We start from the raw sequence: 16,579 nt of genomic DNA, 5'->3' as shown, positions 1-16,579 counted from the left end.
ATAACTTTTCATAGTATTCCCTGGTAATTGTATTTCTGAGGGATTGGTGGTAATAATTCCATTTTCATTCATGATTTTATCTATTTGGGTCCTCTCCCTTTTCTTTTTGAGAAGCCTGGCTAGGGGTTTATCAATTTTGTTTATTTTTTCAAAAAAACAACTCTTGGTTTCATTGATCTGCTCTATAGTTTTTTAGATTCTATATTGTTTCTACTCTGATCTTTATTATTTTTCTTCTTTGCTGGGTTTGGGTGTCTTTCCTGTTCTGCTTCTGTTTCCTTTAGGTGTGCTGTTAGATTTTGTATTTGGGATTTTTCTTGTTCTTTGAAATAGGCCTGGATTGCAATGTATTTTCCTCTCCGGACTGTCTTCACTGCATCCCTAAGCATTTGGATTGTTGTATTTTCATTTCATTTGTTTCTACATATTTTTAAATATCTTCTCTAATTACCTGGTTGACCCATTCATTGTTTAGTGGTCATTTTGACCTTCATGCTTTTGAAGGTTTCCCAGATTTTTTCCTGTGGTTGATTTCAAGTTTCATAGCATTGTGAACTAAAGTGTGGATGGTATGATCTCAATTCTTTTATATTTATTGAGGGATGTTTTGTGACCCAGGATGTGATCTATCTTGGAGAATGTTCCATGTGCACTCGAGAAGCAAGTATATTCTGTTGCTTTGTGATGCAGAGTTTTAAATATATCTGTCAAGTCCATCTGATCCAATGTATCATTGAGGACCATTGTTTCATTACTGATTCTATGTCTAGATTATCTGTCTATTGTAAGTAGAGTATTAAAGTCCCTGCACTTAACACATTATCAATGTGTTTGTTATTAGTTTAATGTATTTGGGTGTTCTGAATTTGGTGCATAGACATTTATAATTTAGCTCTTCCTGATGGATAGACCCTACAATTATTACATAATGCCATTCTTCATCTCTTGTTACAGCCTTTAAAGTCTAGTTTGTCTGATATAAGTATGGCTACTTCAGCTTTCTTTTGACTTCCAGTAGCATGATAGATCTCCATCCCCTCACTTTCCATCTGAAGGTGTCCTCAGGTCTAAAACGAGTCTCTTGTAGATAGCAAATAGGTGGGTCTTGTTTTTTATCCATTATGATACCCTATGTCTTTTGGTTGGAGCAATTAGTCCATTTACATTCAGTGTTATTATTGAAAGATATGGGTTTAGAGTCATTGTGACATCTGTAGTTTTCATGCTTGTAGTGATGTCTCTGGTACTTTGTGGTCCGTGCAACATTTCACTCACAGAATCCCCTTTAGGCTCTCTTGTAGGGCTGGTTTAGTGGTGATGAATTACTTCAGTTTTTGTTTGTTTGGGAATACCTGTATGTCTCCTATTCTGAATGACAGACTTGCTGGATAAAGGATTCTCAGCTGCATATTTTTTCTGTCCATCACATTGAAGACTTCCGGCCATATCTTTCTGTCCTGCCAAGTTTCAGTAGATAGGTCTGCTACTACCCTTTTGTGTCTACCTTTGTATGTTAGGGCCCATTTATCCCTAGCTGCTTTCAGAATTCTCTTTATCCTTGTATTTTGCCAGTTTCACTATGATATGTCATGTAGAAGATCAATTCCAGTTATGTCTGAAGGGAGTTTTCTGTGCCTCTTGGATTGCAATGCCTGTTTCCTTCCCCAGATCAGGGAAGTTCTCAGCTATGATTTGTTCAAGTACACCTTCAACCCCTTTCTCTCTTCTTCTGGAATTCCTATGATATGGATGTTGTTCTGTTTGATTGCATCACTTAGTTCTCTAATTCTCTGCTCATACTCCTGGATTTTTTTTTCCTCTTTTTCTCAGCTTCCTCTTTTTCCATAATTTTACCTTCTAATTCACCTATTCTCTCTTCTGCCTCTTCAATCCGAGGTGTGGCCGCCTCCATTTTATTTTGCGTCTCATTTATAGCATTTTTTTAGTTCATCATGACTATTTTTTAGTCCCTTGATCTCTGTAGCAATAGATTCTCTGCCATTCCCTATGCTTTTTTCAAGCCCAGAGATTAATTTTATGACTATTACTCTAAATTTTTGTCCGTTATATTGCTTAAATCATTTTTGATCAATTCATTTGCTGTTGCTACTTCTTGGAGTTTCTTTTGAGGAGACTTCTTCTGTTTCATCATTTTGGGTAGTCACTGTGGTGGCTCCAAACAGCAGGGCTCTTCTTCTGTGCTGTCCAGAGAAACTTGTGTTGGTGGGCTGGGCTACAGTCAGACCCGATGTCTGCCCCAGCCCACTGCTGGGGCCACAGTCAGACTGATGTGTACTTTATCTTCCCCTCTCCCAGGGGCAGTGGAGTGGTGTGGCCCCTGTCCAGGCTACTTGCTCACTGCCAGGCTTGTGGTGCTGCTTTGATGGGATCTGGTCAAGGGCCTATTACATGGGGTGGATCTGCAAGGTGCACAGTGGCGGGAGGGGCAGCCTAGCTTGCTTTGCCAATGGTGGTCCCCTGTGGGAGGGGCCCTGCAGCACCAGGATGGAGGCTGACCAATCAGAGAGATGGATCCGCAGAAGCACAGAGTTGGGCGTTTCTGCAGTGCAAGCAAGTTCCGTCACGGGAACTGGTTCCCTTTTGGAGTATGGCTGGGGAATGGGAGAGGGAGATGGCCCTTCCCAGAACTTTTTTACCCTGCCGAGCTGAGCTCTTCTTACAGGGCTCAACAACTCTCCCTCCCAGGATCCTGTCACCTTCCCTGCTCTCTGAGAGCAGAGCTGTTCACTTTTAACATTCCAGATGTTAAGTCCCACTGGCTGTCAGAACTCATGCAGTCCGGCCCCTCTGCTTTTGCAAGCCAGACTTTAGGGGCTCTGCCTTGCCTGGTGGGCTGCCCCTCCACCGCCCCGGCTCCCTCCCGCCAGTCTGTGTAGCATGCACTGCCTCTCCCCTTCCTGCCCTCTTCTCTGGACCTCTTGTCTACCCTTGGCTCTGGAGAGTCCATTCTGCTAGTCTTCTGACAGTTTTCTGGGTTATTTAGCCTGATGTGGGTGGAATCTAAGCGATCAGCAGGATGAGGTGAGCCCAGCATCCTCCTACACCACCATCTTTACTATCATTCCTCCCATTGAACTCTTAATACCAGTTAGTTTCATCTTCTTCAGCTATCAGTCATCATGGCCATTTGCTGTCTCTGCAGCCTAGTCTGTACCATGCCTGAAAGCTTAGCTCTTCCAATTGCTCTGGTTGCTTAATGCTGCATAATAAACCACCCAAAACAACTCCTACCATTTATTCTCCTAAATCTGCAAGGTGGTAAGAGTCAACAATAACAATTAGTCTTTGTTTCATGGCATCTGGGACCTCATCTGGATAATTCAAATAACTGGTCCTGGCGTGGTGGACGACTGGCTAGACATCTCTTTGTTCTTGTAATCCCAGTTTCCTTCCCTGTGGCATCTCCACATGGTCTCCCCAGCCTGGGGACTTCAGACTAATAGCTGGACTGCTTATAACGCTGCTTGGGACTTGAAGAGCAAGTGTTCCAAGAGGTCTGTGTGTAAGAGTTCTCATGATCCAGACTGTGAAGCGCAGATAATCAGTTATAACGTGTTTTATTGGTCCAGCTAATCACTATGCCCAGCACAGATTCAAGCAGAAGGAAATCGGACTCCACCTCTCACTGGGAGAAATGACAATGAATTTGTGGCCCTGTTTAATCTGTTACAATATTTAAAAACAATGTCTCTGGCTACTAGCTCCTTTCCTTCTATGTGCCACTCACTTATTTTGTTGTGTCTACTGGTGGAGACCTCTGTTCCTTTGTGCCTCCATCTTTTTCCTCTGTGGCTTTACATCCCCACCTTCTAGCTTGGACTCTGTACTGGTTCAACACTCTGTGTCCCTATCTCTTTAACTTCTGTCACAGACTCTCAAAGTCTCAACTCTGGAGCAGTCCAACCAATAGTCATTTCTACTCTTCCATAGGCTGTTGAGATTCCTGAGGATATTACATGCATTAGTGCTCTGGGGGATGTTGGACTCCTCTGCAGAGTCATGCCCCAGACTTACACTCTCCATGGCCTTAGTAGCAGACCTTTCTCATTCATGCCTCCTGACAACAACCCTCTCCCCATGTCACCACTTCTTTCTTCATTATTGGCAGATGACCTAGTTTCCTATCTCACAGAGGAAAATGGAGGTTCTCTCAACTATGTGTCTTGTTCAAGACCAACAGATTGGAATCTGAACTCCCTTGGTGATTTCCTGTAGCTCTCTCAGTGAGCACACTGATGGAAGGAGGGTAGTCCTTCCTCCTGTCTAAGGCTACTCCTCCTTTAGTGCTCTGCTCCATCTCCTGCCTCTTCAGGAACTTTGCTCCATCACTAATTCCTTGTCTTTCCATTCTTTTAATGACTTTTCCCTATTATGAAATAGGAATATCAACAGAAACAGCTAATATTTATTATTTACAGTGGTTCAGGAACCATGTAAGCACTTGACACTTGTAACTATTAAATACAACTATATATAGGCAGTATTATTAGTATCTCCAACTTGCGAATGAGCAAAATTGGATCCCAAGAAGTTGAGGAAGGTGCCCAGCTAGTCTGGCTCTATAAGCTGAGCTATAATACATGAACTTCAACACGTGCTGCCACACCATGAGCACTAATGTCCAAAATAAAAACCAAAAATACTTTCTACATCGAACTACTTTTAGCTTTTGCCCTCTTTTTCTTTTACAAATTTCTCCAAAGAGTTGTCCTCACAAAATAGTGTCTATACTTCCTCCATCTTCAACTGTTCCCACCAGTCTACTGAAAACACCTGAGCATTCACAAGCCCTGAATTTTGATTTTGGTACTGACTTGCCAGTGGCACTGAATGTCTCTGACCACTGTGTGTTTAGTTATCCCCTCCCTTGAGTTTATCCTGGTTTTCTTCCTATGTCATTCTGGCTGTTCCTCCTTTGTCAGCCTTTCTCCGCCTTGCTCTTCTCTTAATGTTTCTCTTCTTGCTCCTCAGGCTTCCATCTGTGCTCATCTTCTTACCCTGCACAGTTTCCTGGGGTGAGCTGAGCTGTTTTCCATGCTGCCCTTACACAAACTGTTGATTACTCGCAACTGTATATGTCTGGCTCTGATTCTGCCCTGTGTTCCAGCTCCGTCCATGAAGCTGCTAGCTGGGGACCTGGTTGCCTGCTAGTCTGAGTCACCATCCTGAAGGCCAGGGAAAAGCTATGGAAAGTAGGCAGATTGACCATGTGACACAGTCATTGCCAGAAAACCAGTGGTGTTGCCAGATCAATATGTGAGTTGGTAGGAGCTGAAAGAGAAAGATTTGGGATGGTTATATAACCCTGCAGGTGGCTTGTGCATGAGGAAATGATGTTATATAAGAGAAGAGGATTGTTATTGGCTCCTTAGAAACCCCAAATGAAATATATACAAAACCATGCTGGTCTTTTTCCTGTTGCAAACTTGCTGCTTTTCTTGTTATCTTTGAACCAGTGTGTGGCTCCATAATCTACCTGGTCATCCAAGTCAAATTCTGGGTCATTTGCTCTTTATCACTTCCTACATCAAATTTGTTCACAAGTCCTGTGGATTTTACATCCTAATTATATTTTTAATTCACTCACATCTCTCATCACTTCTACTTTCTTCAGTCAGGCCATCACCATTGCCTATCAAGATTCTTCCAAAAGCCCCTTGACTAATTTCCCAGCTGCTGTCTGACTGTCCTTCTAGAATGACCTATCTGAAATGTAAGAGTGACCATATCACTCTCTCCTGCTTTTGGAATATTTCAACTACTCCCATTGCTTACTGAATGAAATCCAAATTCCTTAGCATGGCTTTATTACCTGACTCTTCATTACCTATCTCCTGACTTTGTTTCTCCAACTGTACTCTTTCCAATTGGGCCCATATACCCTAAGCCTGAACTCTTTGCAGTTCCTTGGCATTTACAGTCTCCTGCTCTTTTGCATAATGAAAATTCTTCTGGGTCCTAGTCTGGTTAACCCCTCTCTGTCTGTATGGCACTACTCTGGGTCACCTTCTGAAAGCCTTCTCTGACCAGACATTATGGATTAGGCTGTCCTTTTCTGTGCATCCAAAGGACCCTCAGCTGGGGGAAAGATGTCTTCCTCCATGGAATTGTCGCTTCCTGGAGGGCAGAGACTGGATTCTATTTCTCTCTATACACAACTGAGCATAGATTGTTTGGCTAACTCCTTCCATCCCTTAAGGCCTTGCTTAGGTATCCTTCCCTATTCCCAGGTAAAATTCATCACCTTTTCTGTAGTATTTCTGGACACTGTATGGACTTCATTTTTATTGATAATATCAACTGAATACATACATATGTATTGGCTTCATGCTACCTACATTACTGCTGATGGGAAGTTTTATTGCTGTTAATCTTTACAGTATCCCTGCGAATACAGTTTGAATTTTCTAGAGGAAGAAACTGTTTTTGAGATACTGTGATAGATGCAGAAAATATGGTATTAACAAAACTGATAAGACCTTGGCCTTCTTGAAGTTAATAGTCTTGTGGGAGGGACAAACATTAAACTAAAAATTTGATAAATAAAAAGGACCTGTCTTGATGGGTGTGGTGGGCATCCCAGAGGAGGTGACCTGTGAACTGAGACTAGAAAAAGATACTGAGGGGGAAGAGTTTCAGGCAAAGAAAACAGGATTCTTTGGTTTGCATGTATGTCCGTCCTCCTAGACTAGTATTGTGGTTGGTTCGTTTGTGTATCAGCAGTATATGAACTGTGCAAAAGTATGCATATGTGTGTATGTATGTATATGTGTATCTCTAGTACTATGTTAGATAGCACATGGTAGATACTCAAATAATGCTTACAAAACACATTTGTGGTTTCAATAAACATATCATTTCATTCCTTACACGAAGAACTATAAGGTAGGTATAATACAGATAATTAACTTCTTTGAAAAGAACAACAACAAAACAGAAGTGGTTTACTGACTGTCCTGAGGCCACAAAGAGGAAGAGCCAGATTCTAAAAAAAATTTTTTTAATGTTTATTTTTGAGAGAGACCTACACAGAGCACAAGCAGGGGAGGGGCAGAGAGAGGGAGACACAGACTCTGAAGCAGGGTCCAGGATCTAGGCTCTGGGCTCTAGGCTCTGTGGGGCTTGAACCCACAAACTATGAGGTCATGGCCTGAGCCGAAGTTGGACACTTAATGACTGAGCCAGGAGCCCCTTGGCAGAGCCAGAATCTAAAATCAAGTCCCTTTGTGGTTAGTCTCCCCGTCATATCTTATTATTATAGTGGTTCACCTTCTGGTTACTTCCACTGTCCTTCAAATACTCTAAAACAACTGTGGCCATAGGAAGCTGAATCTGCATGTGGCCACAGAATCTCAAAGATGCACAATATCTCACTAGCAAAGAACCTAATCTATTTGGGAGCCTTTGTCCTGCACTGGCACCAGGCAACTTTTTTTTTTTTTAAACTGAATCCAGAAGCCTGGTTTTTCTCTGTTGTAAACCAGCAGGTGTCACAGTTTACCCAAGAAGAGCACAACAGGGACTTTATGGCAGCTGCTGGTAGACCCCAGGGAGTCTGCCTGAAAGGCCAATATAGCTAATCCTGTCATTGTTCATTGTTCATCTGGTTAACTACCTGGTAATCCACCGCTCCTTGTATTGAGGGGTTGTGGCAGAAGAAGTCTTCCAAAGCCTTGGCAATTTGATTATCCTTTTCTTTGGTCAGGGCCTATGTGGAGCTTCTGGGGACCCTACATGCACTGTGCTTTCTGTCTTTGTATCCTACATTCCCTGGGCACCTCTTCTTGCCACCTCAAGGGCAGCACCTGAGTGACCTTGGCTCTCCAGTTCTTTTCGTTAATATAGCAGCCAAAGTCAAGCCCAGAGATCTGCTTTGCAACTGCCCTGCACAGCTCTGTCTTTTGTTACTGATTATTAAAACTCTTTATCCCTCCTTTCCAAGGGCTCCTTTGACTAGCCACGTTTTCTTGTTTGCTCATTCTCATTGCCCCGTGGGGTGACCATGTTTGTACACAGGATTCTCTTGCGTCTCCTGTGTCTGACTGCATCAGAAAGTATGTTTTAGAGAGGTGGTAGGGCTGCAGCTAAGAACTGAAAGATGGAGAAGATTCAGGAAGGCTGAGGAAAGGGCGGTGGGGAAGAAGGAAGGAAGGCAGGAATGGAGAGTAGAGGGTTGGGGATAGAATGAGTATAGTACATGTACAGTGTAACCAACTGGCTTGGCTGGCATTAACTAGGATTTTGACAGCAGGATGCAAGTGGCCATGAGAGGAAGAAACAGATTGCAGAGGCCTCGAAAGTCAATCTGGATCCATATTCTGGGCCCAAACCCTACCATAAACATGAACAACCCCATGGTGGAGATTAGGGTTGCACATTTTGAGTGAGGGGAGGATAACAGAACTAAAATTATCAAATACCAGTGACTATTGTAGCTGCTGTATGTATGTCACTTACACATATCAGGAATACATTTGCTGGCAAGAAATAGCAAGTTTAACTTGCAGTGGCTTAAATAAAGAGGGGCCATTTTTCCCCCACATATGAGAAATCTGGAATTTGGTGGATTCAGCATTGGTTCAATGTGTTGATGACGTCTCTGTTGATGTCAGGGCTGATGATACTGATATTCTCTTGGCCACAAGAAAGCTCCTGCTACTGCAGACATCACATCTTTGTTCAAGGAATGAGGAAGGGGGAAAAAGAGAGTCAGCCTCATCTGTCCCTTTTATTAGGAAAGCAGAAACCTTTGCAGAACCACTTAAAGTCTTCTGCTTCTATGCAATTCCCCATAACTGTGTTATCTAGCCACCCACTCCTCGCTGAGAGGGAGCCTAGGAAAGTGAGGGTTAAGCTCTTTCAGCCTCTAAGGTGGAAGGTGCTAAGTGACCATCAAACAGTGTCTGCCACAATTATGCTCACGCTAAAACTTGACAGATGTCAATATCACTGTCCATTACAAGTGAGAAAATTGAAGTTTCATAAAGAAAATACCTTGGCTAAGTAACACAGCTAGTATCTGGGAGAGTTAGAGTTTAAATCCTGCATATTTTGATTTCAAAGCCTTTGCCCTTCACGTGAGCCCTGGCAGGCTCAATCTGCCCTTGAACATTGACATCTCTGCTGGCCCTAAAGGCAAGCTCCTCAAAATTCTATAGATTGGAAGTGTGAGAGGGAAAATGTTGGAATCTCAGAAGATTACTTGGCTTTCTCAGGAAGCCAGGGTTCCTGCAGTGTTGCTGGATACAGGTGGTGGATGGAGGAGGTGTAGAGAAGGGAAAGCAGAAAATTAAGCCTTTGTTCTTTGTTCTCACTGGCACCTAACTAAAGTTAGACCGGCAGCTCTGGGAGAGGTGTCTGTTTTTGAGGAGAGAAGAAAAAGACCTAGAAATCTGATCTGTTAGGCTGGAGGCATTGCTCTGTGAAAATACTGCAGCATACTCAGGCTCTCTGTTGTTTCTGGAATGGGTGGCTGACAGGCCCCAGTTCATGAGGGAGCCCATATAGGAAATAAAAGGCTTAGTTAAGTTTGACTAAATGACATTTCCTACAGAGCCAAAAATGACAAGTACTGATTTCCCATCAATCACACCTTAGGTGACTATTTTAAAAGCAAATTGTCCCTCTTGAAAAAGGAAAGAAAGAACATTTCTGGGTGTGGGTTTTTGCCCTGCATGTGGCTATTTGGAAGACTTTTAGAAATTGAAATGCCAGATTCTGGGAGGGAAGCAGCCAGTATTGAGGTTTGGCTCAAGATAAATGGATATTCCTGGCCTGGGGAAGGAAGTCACTGGAGAATCCCAGCCTCTCCTGTCTGGCAAAGAGACAAAGCAGCTCTTGGACATTGGCTGACACTGTGTTTGATTTCGGCCAAAGCAATCCCCAGTCTGCTCAGGCTTTCAAGAGAGGAGTTTGAGGAACAGTCTCCTTTTTCCTTGCGCTGACAGATCTCAAGATGCATTTCAATTCTCCTTCCAGTGAATGGCATCAGATCTAACCAGCTCCAGGGTCTCTGTCTCCATTTTGTTTCAACAGTTGTGTTTGATGAGTAGCTCCTTGAAGATTGTGGAGGCCTTTCGTGGGCCAGGGCAATGGCAAGAAAAGAGAATTTTGGAGAAATGGTATTAAAGGAAAATACAAGTCCGAGAAACTGTTTAAAAGACTCCTTGAACCTTTTGTTTTTAAGCCTTGTATACTTAGCTCTTCCCCCCACAGGCTCCAGTCTCCTTCCTATCCTGCTCTTCTGCAAATGTTTGGTGTCTTCTCTGCCCTCTGAGAGCCTGCCTTGACTTTCATGCTTCTGGGCTTTTGCTTTTCCCTCTGCCTAGGGTTCTCTGATCTTTATCCTTTTCCTGGAAAACACATTTGGGACTCAACTCAAATGTCACCCCTTGAGGAAGCATTCTCTAACTCTTATGCACAGGGAGTCACTCTTTCCTGTGGCTGGAGCATGGTCTCAACTGTGACAATATACCTAAGAGAACAATGGTTCTCAAACATTGCACTCAAAGAATTTTCTGTGAGTTTGCCCCAAATACAGATTCCTGGGCTCCAACCCCAGAGTTTGTGACTCAGTGTATGTAGGGTAAGACCTAGGAATCTGCCTTATAAGCAGGAACACAGAAGATTCTTATAAACCCTAATATTGGAGCTCATTGTTCCACCTGGGGTGTCATCTGACAGTATAATTATTTGTTTTAGGTGGTCTGTCTATTCTGCAATTACACTAGCTTCTCTGGGCACAGACCAGTATCTCCAGGGATAAGCACAGTCTAGCACAGAGCAGGCCCTCATTATTTTAGGGACTCAGGGAAAAAGACTAACATTTTAATGGTTTTATTGCACCTCATTTTAAAGTTTATTTATCTTGAGAGGGAGAAAGACCAACGGCACAGGTGTGGGGGAGAGAGCGAGAGAGTGAGAGAATCCCAAGCAGGCTTTGAGCCATCAGCACAGAGCCTTGATGTGGGGCTTGATCCCATCAACTGTGAGATCATGACCTGAGCAAAAATCAAAAGTTGGACGCTTAACCAACTGAGTTACTCAGGTGTCCTTACAGCTCATTTTACCGATAAGGAAATGAAGGCCCATGGTATGTACAGCTGTCACTCAAACCCAGGCTTGAGTTTGGGTACGTTTCATGTACAAAGATAGTTTGTACAAATGAGGACAAAAATCCTAAAACATAAACACCCGAGGGGACCTTATCTTAGTTCTGTTTATGCCTCTATTGGGTTTTAGGCTAGATTCTATCTAGGCTTTTTCTACCCCCATCCCCGAAGTTATGTACTAGGTACGTTTTGAGTTTCTTTGGAAGTTCCTCTCAAGCCATGCCACCACCCAAGTCAAGAAAGGATGGAACAATGTTGTATGAAGTGCTTTCAACTCCGTTGTTACTGACCCTGAACTGAATATCAGATTCTGTCTCCAGAACTTGATGCTCCAGATGTTGTCAGATGGGAACTGGTAAGGGAGCTGTGAAGTCACATTGCAACTAGAGTCAGCACCATGGCAACACGGTGCTCCATGCAAATTGAAATTATGAGGTTTTAGGAAGAAGAGAAAATAGTTCATAGAAAAAGATAAAGGAATGTAATAAGTTTCTAGCAGAGACAAGAGGCCATGTTGCTTCAGAGAGTGATGAAAGAGCTGGACAAAGGAGCAGCTCACAGATTTTGCAGTTTGTATATGGCTCAGCTGTGTTTCCTGCCCTTGCATCCTGTAAAGTACTTCTGATTCCTTATAATCAACCCTCCTCATCTAAAGCTAGTTTGAAGCTGTTCCTTAAAACCTAAGTCAGTGAGCAAATGAAAGACTCACATACAGTCTTGGTATAACTAAGGCCATCTGCTGCCCCACTTCTCTTTGCTATTGAGGGGTCCCTCAGAAATCTGCCATCTTGCATCTAATTTCAATAAATTCTGACTTCTTTTCTATCCAATTCTGGCTAAAGTCGTTCTTTCTCCCTTTGCTGGCTTGTATGTTTACATCTAGTCTGGGTTCCCATGAAATTTGAGGAAAGTTGAGAATAAAAGACTCAAGTTAATTTGCATTCCAAGCTTACGATGTCTTCAGGTTTGCTGCCTTTACTGAGAATCTCTGTTTGTAGGAGAGAAGCCCAACAAGTGAGCCCTGAGCAGGCAGAACCCAGTGAAATCCAGGCTCTCAGTACAATAACTTCTACTCTCAGGCTAATTTATTTGTACATCAATTATAGGTAGACTTGAGCCCGTGGAAGTCAGTGAGAAAACTGTGGACTAACTTGGCCAAAAGATATATTGAATCCAACTAAGCCTTATCAACTAATTTGTCAATAAATTAACCAATCCATCAAATCTGCACAAGTTCATTGACTGACATAGCACTGATTCAAGAAATCATTGTTCCTAGAAATAACAGATGCTAGAGGGGAAACTATATGTTTAGAATCTGATACACGAGCCTTGCAGCATATACCATCATTTCTTCCTGCGTGAATTTAAGAAAATTTGCTTATCCCTGAGCCTCAGTTTCCTCATCTGTAAAATAAATGTATTGAGAATTGCAATATATAATGTAGGAAAACAGCTAGCAGAATGCTCAGCACATGCTAAGTGCTCGTTATGTTTATTTTCTCTCCCCATATCAGTAACTTAGGCTACATAAAAGCTGAAATTAGCCTCTTCTATTTTCTCACTTAAAGCTATCTTCTGAAATAGCTGCCAACCAAGAGCTGAGTTGACACCTGGACCAGCTATAGCATGATAACACCAGTTGCTTACCCACAGTAACCTGATGTTGCTGCCCTCATAAATTCTAGTGCTGTACTGTGGACTCTCCTTCATGATCTCTTAACCTTGAAAGGGCAGAATCATTCCTGCTCATAGGTTTGTTGTGAAGAATGCATGAGAAAATGGGGAGAAATTGTTAGGGAATTGTAGAGTCCTCACAAAGATTGGCTGAAGGTGGGAATGTCTCTAGTTGGCCTGAAGCCAAGTTAGCTGCCTTTGCAAGAGCAGCCAGGATGAGGGAAAATCTTTATTTTTGGGCAAGGTATTCCCTCAACTGCTCTTTATTTATATAAATTAATTAGGTTTCAGATGAAAGACAATGCATTAGTTACATTAGCACTGTTGATAGCAATGATTAATGAACTTCCATTAAGAAGAGCAGACTTCGTCAGCTCTGAGATTGAGGAATGAGTGGCAAGAGAGAAAGGAAATAGACACCCAAGGGAGGGGTACTATTTCTGTATTCATTAGTTCACAAATTCTTTATAAGTTTTGATATTACTACTTTACACATCAGATATAGATTCAGGTTGAGTTGCTAGTGAACTTCACATAGGGGATAGAGATAGAATTTCAGTGTAGGCTTGTTTGACTTTAAACACTGTTTGTCCCAGTTACTCTTGCTACTAATAAATAAATTTAAAACTTAGTAGTTTAAAACACCCATTGTAATATGTTCATAGATTCTGTGGGTCAGCAATTCCAGATATGGCACAGTGGGAATGCCTTATCTCACCATCAATGAATAGTGGTGACTTTATGGTTGGGACTGGACTCCTATGAATGCAACTTCACTTCTATGTTTGGCAATTTATACTGGCCATTAGTGTGGACCTTAGCCAGCGCTGTTGACCAGAACACCTACAGGTGGCCTATACATGTGGCCTGGACTTTCTAGCGGTATGGTGGCTTCAAGAAAGTTGGACTTCTTAAATAGTGTCTCAGTGAATAAAGCAGAAGCTGTATCTTCTCTTATTGAGCCTCAGAAGTCCAGCACATTCTGTTGGTTATAATTAAGTTACAAGCCTGCCCAGTTTCAAGGGAAGGGGACAAAAATCCCTTTCATGGAAAGATTTTCAAAGGAGCTGTACTCATTTTTCTTTAATTTTCCTATAGCTTGGTAGGATAGCTGTGACATATACTTTGATAGAAGATGGCAGGTCATTTGCATCAATTTTTTTTTTTTTTGCTTCCCACTGTTGCCTAGGACCACCTGTAAGTGGTAAAGCAGCAGGTGGGACCACAGGCCAGGCCTCATTTGAAGGCTGACTTGCCAGTCAACTGACTTGACGTTTTCCGTTGTTTTTATAGGCTTTGCCAAAGTATGTAAGACTTCTGAGTTCTGGTATATGTTAGCAACAGGAGCTAGAAATCCCAGTTGAAGCTGCCAACAGAGGCCAAAAAAAGCAGACATTCTTTCTATTATCTGGAAGAAAAGTTTAATGTATGGGAGGTGGACTTTGCACTGGTGATAATCGGCAGAAATAATGAAAGGAACATTATAAAGGTCACTGTTGTCAGCCACAGGTAAGAATAATCCCCTGTCCAAGAAAAGGAAAGTCCACAAGCAGAGTTGACAATAATAGCAGTGAATGTAATAGTCCTAAAAGAATATAACATGTGGGGAACAACATCTATGTGCCGCTCTCTGTGCTAGATATTGAAATCACCTCATTCTCCAGTGACTAGGACATTTCCTGTTATTTGAAGGCAGTCAATGAGCTGCTTTCTTGAGTGACTTAATGACCATAAAGAATTTAATGCATTACAGGTAACTGCGTTTATGGTAAAAATTTTCAATGTGCAGAAATGAATAAATGCCTAATCCAAAAATCTGCCCTACTTTACTCCCATTGTAAATCACCAAGTTGAAGTTAACTGAGTCATCTTTTTCTATGGTAGAGTTTTCTAACCTATGACTAATTTTTTCAGCTGCCATCTGAAAAAGAACAGAGAAAGAGACATTTATTCTCTATTTTTATATGTAGCAGGGCTAAGTGGTTAGGCAAAGTCAGAAGCTACAGGGTGATATAGGATTTGTGGAGAGCTTGCTGGACCAAAGCAAGACAGGTAGATCAGGCTGGACAATGAGCTAATGCACAAACAGAGATTGAGAGAACAATGGCAGTCAAACCTTGTGTCTGTGGCACATTGTTGCCCCAAGTGAGCGTATTCTGAGTTACAAATAATCTAAAATACTCTGACACAGCAGCCATGAGGAATTAAAGAAGAGGTAAAATGATCTTTCTGAGCAGGCTTGACTCAGATGCTATGCTTCGGTGTGCTGCCAATCTGCTTTGTGTTGATGGAAGTGATTTCTCTGCATGAAGTTGTTCTAGTCATTGAAGAAGCTGCAAGAAGGTATTGAGAACTTTGAAGTGAGCATGGAGCAAATGCTTGTTGAGATAATGATGAATCACAGCCTTAGATTTCAGAGTCATGAAGATCCTGATACAGATATGGGCAGCAGTGCTGTCCTCAGTCTTAGTGCAGGATGAAGCTGGAGAAGGTCCCGGACTCTATCCTGGACTCCTTTTTTCCATACCTTTCTCTCTTGAGGATGTGCAGTATTGACTGATCTGTTTACTTCAAGTAATGAATGCTGTATCCATCCACATAACTTTTGCCCTCAAAATGGTCATGAGCTTTGTCTTTTTTGTGTAGGGAAAGTAGGCTGAAACTCTGACGACTTTCTGATTCTACTTTGTGTTTCTGTATAAGAGATGTTATAATAGGCTCAGCATATCTCTTTCCCTGCAAGTGCTCTCTTCAAATTTAGTTGGGACATGCTGGAGATCCTAGACTTTCTGGTTGAGACTAGTAGACCCAGTAGTTTATTACATGAAGCTCAGAGGCCAAAATGGTATGTGGTATTTTTTTTTTTCCTCAGCAAATGTTGCCAGCTTCCTTGCCACAAGGTGGGGGGGGGGAGTGAGAATATAGATGGATGAACATAGATTCCTGCCCATTTATCATGGACTTGATTTGATTTCATTCCATTAAAGGTCATCAGATTACTTCCTCTTCCCTCCCATCCCAATTCATCCCATCCCCTTCCATTCTGTCTTTCTCATTCCATTTTGTAAGCTCTGTATAATTGATGTGGATGGAAAATTTTACTCTGCAACAACTGTTCTGTTCTGTTTATTGAACAACAAACAGAAGTTTCTCCTATGGATATAACACTGCTAGCCATCCTAGGATACACAAAGATGAGTAAATCACAGGCAGCCTCTTATGAAAGTGACTTGGGAGATTTATCAAGCTATTCTCAATTTCACCCACTCCAAATCCCATTGTTGCTCTTACTGATCTTCCTCTTGGAGATACCTTCCTCTCCTTCTCTTCCTTTGAAGCATTGTGAACAGAAGGAAGGCTGGCATCTTGGGTTCTGACTAGTTCTTATTTCTCTGAAGATCTAGAGTGTGTCCAATAGAAGCCACATAGTTGTCACTCTATATACTTTGTTAATTGACATCTATGTGTATTGAACACCAACTTGTGTGGCATTGGGTAAGAGACTTCACCTCTTTGGCTCTCAGTTTCAGAATAGGGTGGTTTAACTCGGTTTGTGTTTTCCAGACTTTTGTAGGGATTCTGGATCAGGAGACCAGTTCCAATGAGATCAGACTCTGAGAGGATAGTACAGTAATTAGAGGACTTATGATAAATCCTTGAGAGAATAGCAGAATGGGGCAGGTAACGGACTATGGTGAATTTTCTTGGAGAATATGGTTTATGATTAACTTTATTGCCTAAGAAGTAGGGGCCGTATCAAATATTTTATT

At 42.1% G+C, this 16,579-nt stretch overlaps 1 long non-coding RNA gene across 20 annotated transcripts in view; it reads left to right on the top strand.

The window, feature by feature from the left end:
• LOC109491930 overlaps positions 1 to 16,579 on the top strand; it is a 231,792-nt gene that overhangs the window by 16,551 nt on the left and 198,662 nt on the right. The window lies entirely within an intron of this gene.

This window comes from Felis catus, chromosome D1 (genome assembly GCF_018350175.1).
Source record: "Felis catus isolate Fca126 chromosome D1, F.catus_Fca126_mat1.0, whole genome shotgun sequence".
Classification (NCBI taxonomy): domain Eukaryota; kingdom Metazoa; phylum Chordata; class Mammalia; order Carnivora; family Felidae; genus Felis; species Felis catus.
The sequence above is the reverse complement of the archived record's forward strand: the minus strand, read 5'-3'. Positions and strand labels throughout refer to the sequence as shown.